General features: G+C 40.0%; 1 non-coding gene across 1 annotated transcript; it reads right to left on the bottom strand.

Moving 5' to 3' along the window:
* Positions 1–9399: 9399 nt before the first annotated feature.
* Positions 9400–9506, bottom strand: LOC122744908. The gene has a single exon (XR_006355242.1). It is a non-coding gene; the product is annotated as a U6 spliceosomal RNA (small nuclear RNA).
* Between the last annotated feature and the right edge of the window lie 2012 nt (positions 9507–11518).

Genomic DNA, 11518 nt, shown 5'->3' with positions numbered 1-11518 from the left:
ATTCCCTATTTTCTTTCCTTTTTTTTTTTTTTTTAGTGAGGCAATTGGGGTTAAGTGACTTGCCCAGGGTCACACAGCTAGTAAGTGTTAAGTGTCTGAGGCCAGATTTGAACTCAGGTACTCCTGACTCCAGGGCCAGTGCTCTATCCACTGAGCCACCTAGCTGTCCCATTCTCTTTTCTTTTAAAAAAAATCTTGGAAATTGAGCAAACATTTCTTTTTCTCCAATCCTGTGGTATTTTGCCATTCTCTCCTAACCTATCAAAGAAGCCTTTCTGTGTGTGTGCAACATGTGTGTATATACATATGTACATACACACATATAACATACATGGATATACATGTGTATGTGTATGCATATGAACACAATGTATATATGCATATACATTCTGCATGTACATTCCCTCATAGAATAGAAGTTCCCTGAAGGCAATTAAACCTTACCTCTGTGTTTGCATCCTGAGCACCAGCTACAGCAGGGCAGCTGGGTGGCACAGTAGATAGAGTGCTGGGTCTGGAGTCAAGAACCTGAGTTCAAATCTGGCCTCAGACACTCACTAGATGTGTGACCCTGGGCAGGTCACTTCACTCTGTTTGTCTCAGTTTCCTCATCTGTAAAATGAGCTGGAGAAAGAAATGGCAAACCCCTCTGGGATCTCTTCAAGGAAAAATCCACATGGGGTCACAAAGAGTCAGACACATCTGAAACAACTGAACAACCAGCATGGCCCCTAGCTCCTGGTAGATATTTCAGAAACAGTTAACTATTTGGCTGAAACACTGTGGATGGTGGCTCAGTAATCACATCGACCATTTTGGGGGTACCTGTGTATGCATTTTGTCTGTGTCAGGTGACTTATCCCTCCTTCACTTGTCAGCTCTTATGATCTTTCAAGGATGTTATCATCCTGACACTTTTACATTTTCTGTTCTTCATCTGAAACATCCTGAGTTCCTTCAACTGATCTCTCTCTGGGAAGAATTTTGGCCCTTCACCCTCCTAGTTATCTTCCTCTGTCCCCTTCAGTTTATCAGTGGCATTTCCAAAATGTGACACTCCAAAAGAAGTATCATTCTACACGTATTATCTGACAGGGACGATTACCTCCATGGTCCTAGACATTATGCCTTTCTATCTAGCCTAAGATTGTTTAGTTTTTTTCTTTTCTTTTTTTTTTTTTTTGTAGGGCAATGGGGGTTAAGTGACTTGCCCAGGGTCACACAGCCAGTAAAATGTCAAGTGTCTGAGGCCTGATTTGAACTCAGGAACTCCTGAATCCAGTGCCGGTGCTTTATCCACTGTGCCATCTAGCCACCCCGTTTATTTTTTTTCTAATAAAAATTTGCTATTTTCTGTTCTTTTCATTCCAAAGATAATTTTTCTTGTCAGAGAAAGAAAAAACAAAATTAAAATTGTTCTATCTTCAGATATTATTATCTCATTCACCATGTATCACAATCCTCTTTTTCTTTGATCTTTCCCTTTTTCCCCAATAAAAATGAAAAAAAAATTATGGTCTCTAACTTTTCTTACCAACCTTAGCTTATTCTGAGCTTCTTCCTTCCTGACACAACTCTAATGACTTCATGGCAACCCTTGCTATCAACCCCCTGATATTTGTTCTTGCTTCTATTTTATGTTTGTATCTCTGAAAAATTTCATTTGATTGGTGAGTTCCCTGGAAATACATATTGACCTCTTTCTACAACTTTTCAATTTTTGCCTTATCAGAATTGACTTTCTCTTTGTCTTCAGATCTCCTTCTTGAGAACTTCCCATCTGTCATGGTTGGTTTCTCTTGTAGAGTTTTAGTCCATGGGATCCTGTTTGTCTTTCCTCTAGACTTTTAGAAATCTACTCTCTTAGAAACTAGGGTATATACCAGATACGCTTGGCTTTTTTCCTCTTTTGTGTCAAAAATTTAAATGGAATGACTATTCCCCTTCTTGTTTTTCTCTCATTTATATTCCAAATTTTGGTTCTTTTTAGTTGGTAAAAATAAAGATCCGGAATATAATTCTCCCTCATTACTTCAGCACTCTTTAAAGGATGAAATTACTATTGAGTCAAACCAATGACATGTTAACTGATTTACTTTTGGTAACTCTGGGTAATTTTCCCCTTTGCTATATTATGTCTCTGTGACTTATTCCCTGAGCTCTCATCATTTTCTTCTTTCTGGCTAAGTGGTCTGTGGTCCATAACATTCTGATCTTTTTTCCTCTCAATCTTCCCCAAAATGTTCCTCTCTACATTCCCCCCCCATCCCTCTTGAATCTCTCCATTCTAGTGGAGAATATATTCTCTATAATATGTAGGTATATACATATAGTGCTTTTTATATAAAGGTATGTATATTGGTATGTATATACACACATAGTCACACACACACAACACCCTGATCCTTTATCTTTTGGGTTCCTTTTGAGCATGGGTCCTTTTCCAGAGCCATATCCCAGTTTTCAGTTTCATCCTAAAGACTAGAATGTTACAAGTACTTCCATTTAGTTTACCTTGCTTGTTATTCTTATTCTATTACTTTATGCATTTGTGTATAGATGTAGTGACCCTGACTCTTGGCTCCCTTCTAGGATTTCTTTGTCTTGTGACTTTCTGAGCGTTCCTCCTTCTATTCTTCATACATTGTAGCTAGTTCCCAAGCTTGGTAGAAATCCATAGACGGTTTTCTCCTTTGCCCTTCCTTTTTAAAGTTTAAAGTTCTTTTGATTAGACTTGTAAGCCTTTTTTGGCACTCTATTTCTTGCTAAAAGCTCATGATTCCTCTATTTTAAGCCCAGGTCCAGAATCCAAGAAACACACAAATCAAAGCAACCTCAAAGTACCACCTGGCACCCATTACATAGGTAGAAATTTTAAGACTTGACAAAATATAATGTGGGTGCTCCTCTGGGGGGAAAGATACTCTACTGTTTGCTGGCAAGAGTGTGCAGGGTTCAATCTCATGGAGGGGAGAAGATACATTGTCATGGAACTGAGCCTAAATCTCAACCCAACTATTTTGCACTTAAGAGCTTTATTAGAAAAATAAGATGAAAAATTGCAAAAGGACTTAGCTCTGCAAACCCTTCACAGCTGCTTTATTTGTAGTTGCAACAAACTGGAAACAACCCGTATGTTCAACAGTTGGAGAATGGCTGAATAAATTATGGCGTATTAGTGTAATAGAATATGATAGTGCCTTAAACAACGAGAAAAAGCAAAAATATAGGGAAATAGGGAAAGACATATGAAGGGAGGAGGAGAGAAATAAGCAGAACCAACAGCACAGCACGGACCGTCTTAAAGAGAAAACATAACTTTGAAAACTGTAGGAACAATAATCAATAATATGAGAGTTCATGATTCCAGAAGACTGATGATAAAACCTGGCATCCATGACAGAGAGATGAGTGATTATTTAGGGTATCAAATGAGGTATACACACTTATGTTTTACACACTTATGTTTATACACACTCACACATATATACACATATACACATCTATATTTTACACACAAATATATATACAAATATACACCTATATTTTATATATTCACATATACATATACACACATATATGCATATACACAAATATATGTGTGTGTGTATATATATGGCATATATACACACCCATATATTTGTATACATCCATTGAGGGAATTTGCTTTTGCTTCACTATGCATATTTGTTATAAGGAATTTGTTTTTCTCCCCCTCTCTTTTTTAAAAAAGAAAATCTTGTATTACATCATGAAAAATACTAATCAGCTAGGTTCATACTTGCTTAAAAAATGGAATATTTCTTTAGTAGACAGTATGTCAGCAACCTGTTCCGCATTTCCCCTCTTTTCAATAGTGGTTAGAGTTGGCTAGGATAGAAAAGAGATTTCTGTTAATTTTTTTAAATGGAGAGTTTTGGGGGTGCTACAGCTGTGGCATGTTGCATGCACTTTCAGATAAGACCACTGTATTGTTAGTTTTACTTTTTATTTTTTTCTTATAAAAGACATTTTATGAGCTAGGGATCATCTTTTTATGTTTATAATTTAAAAAACAAAACAAGGAAACATCAGAAATGAAGAGCAAACAAAATAAAACATCAATAAAACTTTAAAAAATTTTTAAAATTGTAAAACAAAGCCTTAGGATGAGATTCCAAGGAAAAGTATTTTTGTTGGTTTGTGCTTTGCTAATTTGCTTGGTTCTACTTTGTCATAATCTTTTGTATGACCTAGTGGCATATTTTTTTTTGTCTGAACCTGTCATTTTATCAGGGTCAGGAGTCCCTGCACAGGAACTTCCTGTAATAGGACATAACAGCACCTCCTCATCACTTAGTCAGTCAAGAAGCATTTATTCACCAATCACCAAGTGCTTGCCACTGGGCTGAAGCATGGGCACATGAAGAGAGGCACCACTAGAACCACCACAAATTCCTGCCTTCTATAAATTCACATTCTATTAGGGGAAATGGCATGTCAATACCCATGTACAATTCAAGATACTCCTTAGCAGGGAGGAAGTGACTGGCAAGGGAAGGCTCTAAGAGCTGGGGCAGGGCAGTGGTGGCAGCTGTGAGAGAGTAGAGGGAGGGGGACATGCAGGAGAGATGTTCTAGAGGTGGAAAGTAGGTGTGACAACAAGGTGGATGGGTGTCAGGGAGGATGGCACTGAGGTCACCAGTGCGGGTGATTGGGAAGATGGTGCTGCCCTTGAGATTAGGAAGGGCATTCAGAGGAAGGAAGGGCTCGGGGGACAATCATACAGTCTGCTCTTCAGCTCAACATCTTTGAGAGTGGCCTGAGGCTCTGAGGGGTCATCGACCAGCTCAGGGTGGTCACCCAGCCAGGAAGTGTCAGGGGCATGATTTGATATCAACTCTTCTTGACTCTGAAGCTCCTTGTGACTCCAAACAGAGTTCTCCCCCACTACAAGGAAGGAGTATTAAGACTCTGCTAGGTTCAGTCTCTTGTTTTAAAATGGAAAAGAATCATTTGCATGTGATGTTTAATAATCATAATAGACTTATCTCCCATCCTGGAATTTATCCCATCCTGGAATTAAATGCCAAGGACATTTTCAGCTACAGCTTACATCTTCTCACATAAGATTTAAGGTGAAATTGAAAGCTAATAGAGGCTGCCTTTTGGATTCCCAAACAATGCCCAGGTAAACTGAAGGAGGACAGTTACCTTGTGAGTGGTGGTCTGGTCCAAGGCTGAGTTTATGTATTTGCTTCTCACACTCTCCCTTGAGGACTGTCTTCACTAATAGTCAAGATTTTTTGTTATAAGAGAGCCATGAGGCAGCTATGTGGCACAGTGGATAAAGCACCGGTCTTGGATTCAGGAGGACCTGAGTTCAAATCCGACCTCAGATACTTGACACTTACTAGCTGTGTGACCCTGGGAAAACCACTTAGCCCTCATTGCCACGGGGAGATAGAGAGAGAGAGAGAGAGAGAGAGAGAGAGAGAGAGAGAGAGAGAGAGAGAGAGAGAGAGAGAGAGAGAGCACCAGCAAATCCTTCCCTTCCTTTTCCTGTCTACCCTTATTTTTCTCTCAAATTCTTTCCACAGGAGCTTTTATTTAATATTTTTGAAAATCTCTTACTTTCTCTCTCTGAGGTATTCATGTAGTCTCATGGCATATACATTCTGTTCCCTTTGAGTCCTTTGCCTGCAGGTGTCAGGACACAGCAGGATAGCTCTGAGTTCTAGGAATAGATACTCATTTGAGCCTACAGACCCTCTTCCCTCCAGGAACCACTGATGTCTGCCTTGTGGCAGAAGCACATGGTGAACATGTGTGCCCCACTCTGGGTTTCTAACTCATAGAGCCTAAGGAGAAAGTTCCTAACCTTGGGCTTTGCCAGCGCATGACATGATGGCAACTGGGACCAGAAATGCAATAGAAAAATCCTGTAAAAGAACATGGCCCAGGAGGAACACTCAGGGATAATGTTTCCTGACTCCACTCTCCTGTGTAGTAGAGGGTGGGAATCTAAATTGTACAGTCAGAATGACCCCACAATCTATTCTTCTAACAAGCAAGAGATGTTTGGGGGATGGGCTCAAGAATTCAGTGATTAGAGTTGTGTCAGGAAGGAAGAAGCTCAGAATAAGCTAATGTTGAATTCTGGAACTCAACTTCTTAGTCATTGAGCCAACACACATTTATTAAGCATCTCCTATATGCCACATACTGTTCTAAGCACCAGAGATACATTCCCTACCCTCAATTCTAATGAAGGAAATGCAAATAAATAGGCATTTTTAGGGAAGTTTCTAAGCAATGTGCCTCTTGGATATGTGAGGATTTCAGTGGCCTCAGCACCCAGAAGAACATTAAGGGTTAAATTAGAGCTACAGCTTGGAAGAGTAAGGAACTTGCCACCCCTCACCCTGAGTTATTAAGACAGTGTGGGTTCAAAGGGAAGAAGATAGCATGTCCAGCAGCCTCAAAGTATGTTTTCTTAGGGGGAACCATTTAAATGACAAGGTAGCCTATGGGTCTGTGAGGGATTGTGTTGGACTATTCAGGAAAGATGGATTTCATTGGAATGTCAGAGGGTCGAAAATTGGAAACTCCAAGTTTAGCTCCCTTCCAAAGGACTTTGAAAATAAAGTAAGAGAGGTAGAGAGAAAAGTTAAAGAGATAGAGGAAAAAATGGAAAGAGAAATGAGAGTGATGCAGGAGGGTCATGAAAAAAAAGTCAACAGCTTGAAAAGCCAAATTGGCCAAATGGAAAAAGAGGCACATAAACTCTGAAGAAAATCATTGCTTAAGAATGAGGATAGAGCAAATGAGGCAAGTATTGCATAAGTTCACCACCTTTGGGGGGGGTATAGGAGAGGAATTCCTCTCTCCTGATAAAGGACAGTTTATTTGGTGCCCCAGTTTAGCAAGATGCTTTCCATAGTTGCTTGGCTGACCATGTACTATGGACTCAGGGAAAAAAGGTATATTTAAATTGGATACAGAATGTTTAGGGAGCCTACAAGGACCAAGACCAAGGCTCTCATCACAGAGAGCTGATATTCAGTCAGGCCTCAAGTCCAAGCCCAAATATGTGGTTGGGTGCTAGGGCCCAGTGAAACTGTTTTTGATGACCCCTCAGTTTGCTGATAAGCCTTTTGGGGGTCTCATCGAACAGATGTACACATTGTAGCCAGCTACTCGTGACCACTATGGACAGCTCTCCTGTCCCACATTAAATCCATTGATTGCTCTTCCCAGTTGGCTCCCCCTGGATCTTCAACATTGGTTCTTTTGTGGGGGACAAAGCCAGTTTACCACCCGGTGGGAGTGTCAACTGAGTTTTCCTACAGCTGCCAGGAAAAAGTGCCCTGCTCAAGCTTCACTGGTCGTCTCACTGACCCCAGGTGGCCCTGAGCTGCTTCTTCTACCTCTTATCTAGGATATTACAGTGGGGATTCTGCTCATTTATGGACTGGACCTTAGTCCAACTGCTGAGGCTTCTGGATGCCAAGTTTCCCTATGACTCTTCAATTCTGTGGCTCGGGGATTATAACTGAGATTCAGGAAACCTCTTCACACCCTTGCACTTCAAACTCAACCAGCTTCCTTGCTGCTCTTCTCTATATAACTAGAGATCTACAGCTTTGCTCAGTCTAGGATGCTCTTTCTCCCCACCCATATGGTTCCTTTGGACGCCATCACCTTATTAAGGGTTTATCTTGGGAGCCCCCCTTCAGGCCTCACTTTCTTGAGAGCAAGGATTATGTTCCCTTGTTGTCTTTGTATCCCCGGTGCCACACACAGGTGTCTAGCACATAGTAGGTGCTTTAAAAGTACATGATGAACTGGATTGAATGGATCCAAGTTCTCCACACTGAATTCTCTGCTCTCCAGGGTTTTCTATTCCTCAGTCCTCTGATTCCCCAGGGGAAGATTTCCTTTGTGGGTAGGACACCATTCTGTGCAAATAATAATGATAACAGTACTATACTAGGCCATCACAACCAGAAATGGTGGAAAAATCAGCTCCAAAGAGACTGGACTTGCTGACTGATGCAGATTATAAAAGGAAACCTTAGAAAGTGCAACTGGTATATCTGGCTACAACAATTTAGCACTTACTGAATACCTGAGAGACATTCTCCCTTAAAGCTAGTGTCTTCCCTATAAGATTGTTTCCAATTTGCCTTTTTGCAGCCATTTTCCTCATTAGACTGGGAGCTCTTTGAGAGCAGAGAATATCTTTTACCCTTTTTTTGTATCTCTAGCAAAGTGCTTGGCACTCAGTAGGTACTTAATTACATGCTTGTCCACTCGACATGACAAATAATAATTGTATTTCTATAGTGCTTTATGGTTTGCAAAGCACTCTCTATATGTTGTCTCATGAGGTCCTCACAACAGTCCTTTGAGGTAGCTACTATAATCCCCATTTTATAGATGAAGACACTGAGCCTGGAACTCAGGCAGAGTCACACAGATAATAAATTTCTGAGGTAGGATTTGAACTCAAGTCTTCCTGACTCCAAGTCCAGCACTCTTTTTGCTTCATTGTACCATCTAGCTACCTAATTCCTTTTAAAAAAGTACATTAAAAGATGTTTTTCTGCAATATAAACAACAATGTACACATAGTTGACACAGAATCTTTTTACTTTACCCTTCCTCCCCCCAAAAAAGATGGATGGGAAACATTTACAAATCCCTCAGTAGTATTTTTAAAAGTCATAAATGAAACCAGCACTGTATGTGTGTCCACTAATCATCTCTGAATACTCTATGAGCTATTATACCTAGGAATTAGAACTTGACTAGTTATTGTGAGTTACTTAGGTCAGTTCTTTATTCTTTAAAGATATATAACAGTGATACCCTAGAATATTGTGACTTTTATAAAGTAAGACAATTTGAGAAAAACAAATTCTTGTTTCCTTATAAGGAAACAAGTATACTTTCTCCATAGTTGTCATCCAGTATAAAAATATTGCACAGTTTGATTTACCTTTATCTAAGAGTAAAATTAATCCCTCCTACACTGAGATGAATTTTTTGGCATTCAGTAGTTGCAAAAGCATCTTTTCCCCTCTAAATTTAGACTGAATATATACCAGTTGAATATCCATGACTGGGTGCTAATATAAAAATATGTCAGCATACTGGCTGAAGTCCATGTATTAACAAAAAGAGATTAATGTAAAATGTTTGCCAATGTCATTCTTAGAAATTTTGCCACTCTTCTGTGTGATGAGAGACCAGATTTGTTCCTTGATTATTTATCATATTTGCTATGAAGATATAGAAGTTAATAGATGTCTTCAAGATATTTCCCAATTTTGGCTTTTAACTTCCAAAAATGCAAGAGATCTTCCCATTCAGCATTTAGGCATTTTTTTTCTTCCTGCAATTTAATTTAATTTTCAAAATATGGAGTGCTTCACGAATTTGCATGTCATCCTTGTGCAGGGACCATGCCAATCTGCTTTGTGTCATTCCAATTTTAGTATGTGTGCTGCCAAAGCAAGCACTAGCTACCTAATTCCTAACTACAAATTCAGACTCAAGATAGCCTTGATAATTTAATAAATAAACTGTATTACAACTGAGGTATTATCACAAATAAAACTGTTGCTGAGTCACTTAACCCCAATTGCCTCACTTAAAAAAAAAAAAAAAAACTGTTGCTGACACAAGCCTGAACACAACACTGATCCCTAAAGATTTAAAGACAGTGCTTTTAATAGATGTTGCCAAGCCTAACTCTCATGATCTCCAAACTACATGGGATGAAAAGTTCTCAAAATATAATGTGGGAACAGGAAAAGGCATGTATCATTGCTCTAATCCTGTATACTACAGGGTTTCTGCTGAGAATGCTGCCAGTGAGCTGAAGGAGGATGAGCTGGCATCCCAGTATCCCAGTACTTTTATCCAATTATGAAGAACAGTTAGTTTATCTACCTAACATGTGCATTAGTACAAAGAACATTGCTTTTTAAAAAAAAAATAATGTTGGGGCAGCTAAGTGGTGCAGTGGAAAAAGCCCTGCCCTGGATTCAGGAGGACCTGAGTTCAAATCCAGCCTCAGACACTTGAAACTTAACTAGCTGTGTGACCTTGGGCAAGTCACTCAACCCCAAATGCCTCGCCGCCAAAAAAATAATGTTGGCACCTTATCCCAGTATCATTCCTGTCTGAACACCATTGAAAAAGGCTAGAAGAGTAAGATGAATAAAAACTGGAGCTGGCACTTGGGGAGAGTTTTAATGTTTATAAAGTCTTTTACCTACATCCTCATGTGGTCCTTGCAACACACTTGTAAGGTCAGTACTGTTCTGGAGTGTGCGTGTGTGCGTGTGTGTGTGTATGTGTGTTTAGGGGCTGGGTTTATAATTTTAATGGTATAGAGAATTCTAAATGAGAACATTCCACCTACTAATGTAGATGAAAAATTTGCGGTCTCTGAGGCTAAGTGAAGGATTGTCTATCCCAAGCATGTGAAGACTTCCCCAGAGGAATAGGTAGATGTGAACAATTTGTTCCAATGGGCCATGAAGTCAGCTGAAGCAGGTACTGTGGAGTGCGTGGCGCTCGGTCAGACATCAAAGACACCAAGGCCATCCATTGCATCCTGAGCCATTGCCATTCATCTTGAATTTTGTCTTGCTACTGGACTTTGATGATTCTGGAAGAGAGAGTGAGACTGATGACTTCTGGCAACCTTGTCTCACTTAAATATGATTTATGTGAGTCAAAAGGCATTACTCATACCATTTTACTATCTTTACCTACATCAAAGTCCTGTGGTGATGGACAAGTGACAAAGCAGCAGGTGTGGATACACTGGGAGCTATAGTCACAACCCTACACACAAGTAGCCAAAGCCATTCAGGTGGTCTTCTCACTGGACTGAAGCAGAAATGGGATTTGGCAGGGCCCTGGGTTTCTGAGCAGCCTTTTTTAAGGAACCACACTGCTCATCTTCTAGTGTGAGCAAGGGGCTACAAAAGGTGGCCTACACGTGTCTGCTTCACTTGACCTAACCCTAGTCTACTTGCCACGTTGGGTGAGGTTTTTACCCTGCAGTCAAAACAAAAAAGTGTACAAAAATGTTTGCAATGACAATTCCATTCACCATTGGTACACAGCATGTGGACTTAACTATGGACAACAAGAAATCCAGGAGACTTGAAAGACAAACAGCTCTTGTTGTGAAAGAATTTGGGAGGGATCTCATCCAAATAGCAGCCCTGAGTGAATGAAACAAGGCTGGCAAAGGAAGGCCAGCTTACCAAAGCTGGAGTTGGATCCACATTTTTCTTGAGTAGCCACAATGATGGAGTGTGCTGTGAAGCTCATGTAGGTTATAAACCCAAATTAATCTAGTTAACACCTTGTGCACCTACCAATAAGAGCCAATGACAGGCTTATGACAATGCAATTGCCACTTACAGGAAGGCATTGTGCCACCATCAATGCCTATGCTCCCACTATGACAGACCCTTATGAAGTGAAAAGAAATTTGATTAAGAATTGTAGG

This window comes from Dromiciops gliroides, chromosome 2 (genome assembly GCF_019393635.1).
Source record: "Dromiciops gliroides isolate mDroGli1 chromosome 2, mDroGli1.pri, whole genome shotgun sequence".
Lineage (NCBI taxonomy): Eukaryota > Metazoa > Chordata > Mammalia > Microbiotheria > Microbiotheriidae > Dromiciops > Dromiciops gliroides.
The sequence above is the reverse complement of the archived record's forward strand: the minus strand, read 5'-3'. Positions and strand labels throughout refer to the sequence as shown.